Below are 2,899 nucleotides of genomic sequence, written 5' to 3'. Positions count from 1 at the left end.
GCCAAGAGACCCTTGAGGATTGGAGACAATATAATGTGATGAATAACATGATCCTAGGTTTGAGAACTAGAATTTCCCAGGAGATTCACCACACCAGACTAAATCATCCCCCTTTTAAGTATTTTATTATTTGTGTAATAGAATAAATATAAACATTCATTTTTATCTCCATTAACTTTATATTTTATTTACTGCTATGTAGGGTGCAGGCAAGAAATGCTGTTACACATTCCTCCTTCTCTTCTTTCTTGATTCCCAATTTTAGTCACCTACAGCATAATATTTCCCTGGATAGGATATATAAATTAACATACAGCCTTGGAGGTATGATTAAATGTTGTGTATTTGTATTTCAGTTGTTTGAATTTTAAAGCAAATAATTTTTTACTGAAATGAGATTAAATAAACATTATTCAACATAGAACCTATAATACATGGTGTGACTAAAAAAGGAACGGTATGTTATCCTATGTCACAAAACACATACCACTATTAGAGGGGGCGTCCATTCATCAAAATAAAATTGATGCTTTCCTTGGACGCTGATTCAATTATGTCAAATTTCTGTTTAATTTACATTGAATCATGGTTTTCTGAGACAACTTTCTGTTTTCTCTGGAATTCAAATGATCTTCCCTTTTGCCTGCTAGCAGGATAAAGACTTCTTCATCCCCCTAAGTCTCACTGCTAATTACTCATAATGGTTATTAAAAGCTTGCAAAATTTAACAACCATATAAACCATCCACGAGAACTTATTAAAATGAAAATTCTGATTCATTACATCTGGGATGGGCCTAAGTTCTGAATTTTGGACACCACTTCTCCTCTGACACCACTTTTGTGCAGGGCTTTAATGCTTTCTGCATTTTTAAGGCATATTGAATTGCTGCTTTCCTGAGATTATGTTACATGGCACCCCTGAGTAGTTTCCACTACTACTTGGTTAGCAATAGTTGAACTTTATTGGATATCTGTTTCATTTTGCTGAAGAACATACTCCAGTTTTAGTCATAAAAAAATGGAAGCAGAAAATGATAAATTTTCTGTGTTCCCATCTAAAAAAAAGATACTCTTTTGCTCTTATACTATATCAGCATATCGGCTATATATAGAATTGTTAGGCTTTAAAATTTTTTCTGAACATTTTAAGGTTTAGTTTAACATAATGAATAAGACTAGGTATAAAATTCTAGGTCTGTATATCTATACTGTAAAATCTTAACCTCTCTATGCCTAGTTTCTCTACCTGTAAAATGAGGGCTGCTATAAAAATTTTAAAAAAGTACCACAAGATGACTAGCTAAAACAATAGAAATGTGCCTGAAAAGAGTGAAGATAGGGAATATACAAAATGGAATCATTTTAACCAAGCCGCTAAAATGATTAACTTTATGAAGTTTGAGGCATGAGGAAAGACTCCATTCTTGTTCTAATTAGCCTCAGAACTTAAACTTTTTGAACTTTCCAGTCCTGTGTCAATGCCTGGATATAAATCTGGACCTCTAGATGACCCTCTGATAACTCCCCGAAGGACTCACATATACATCCACCTGACACCCATTATCCAGACTATAGGACATGACCAGACCCCTTGGCACCCATCTTCTGGACCACCTGACATCCATTATCCAGACCACCTGACATCTGACTAATAACCATCCTGGACGAATCCGAGAGCTAAGAATGTAGGATTGATTATTTTCAAGACTGTACTTTCTATTATGAGAACTCTTAAGTTGTTTTTTTCTTGAAACTGTACTGGGTTTCTGCCTAGCTGTGTTTCTAATTTGTAAACTCCAAGACCCTTGAATAACTCTTTATCCTCTATTTCTAGCCAAAGCCTCCAGACTCTCTTTGAGTTCTTTTGACATGCTGTAGTTCTGGATCTTAGAATTTTGAGACTAAAGTATCAGAAGCATTAGTTCCTTCTGTTGTCTATGAAAGAGAAACTGTGCTAGACCTCTCTCTTAGCTTCTGGTGGTTTGCTGGAAACTTTGGCCTGTACCCATATCATCTTGATCTCTGCTTTCCTGTCCACATGGTATTTTCCCTGTGTACATGTCCCTGTGTCCAAATTTCCCCTTTGCATAAGAACACCCACCCTACTCCATTATGACTTCAGCTTAACGAGTTATATCTTAATGATTTGATTTTCAAATAAGGTCACTTTCTGAGATACTGGGGAATAGAACTTCGACACATGAATTTTGGGGGGATGTAATTCAACACCTCTCTGCATCCTGCTATTTTTGAAAGACACAAATGATGAGGGACCTTTAAAAGGGTCAATCAGGAAAAGACTAAACTTTCTACTATACACTCCTTTCAGCAAGCCATGACCAGCTATACTTGAAAAGTAGTGTGTTTGGCCTAACAAGTAACTTCCACTAGAGCCTGGCGTCATGTTTGTCTGGAGGCACCATTGCATCTGGGACTGTGGAAGAGTTAACAGATGAAGAAACTCAGGTCATATTCCTAGATGTCACATCTATTTGGGGAGAAAAGTTTGTCTAGAAGAAAGAAGGAGGAAGAGGAGGGAGGAAAAGAGAAGGAGGAAGAGAAGAACCTAACACTTTCTTCTGTTAATACTTTCATTGTGTTAAGTGCTTCATGTGTAGAGTTAAAAGAAACAGCGGAAGAAAAATTATTTGAAACCTGAGATAAATGCAAAATTATAAGGTCAGCCTCATCTCCAAAACAGTAAACCCTTGAATATATTCTGTAAACCTGGACTCCCTAATAAAAACTGTTGTATCCCTGATTTTTATACTGATGTTTTAACATATATCACAACCTTTGTGAATATGATGATCAAAATCCATCATTAATAGATTAATGTAAACCTAATAACCTTGGTAACTTTATGTGTGATTTGTTCCCCTATGTGTTGTGTTTTG

This window comes from Rhinolophus sinicus, linkage group LG06, assembly GCF_036562045.2.
Source record: "Rhinolophus sinicus isolate RSC01 linkage group LG06, ASM3656204v1, whole genome shotgun sequence".
Taxonomy (NCBI): domain Eukaryota; kingdom Metazoa; phylum Chordata; class Mammalia; order Chiroptera; family Rhinolophidae; genus Rhinolophus; species Rhinolophus sinicus.
Note: the sequence above shows the minus strand (reverse complement) of the source record.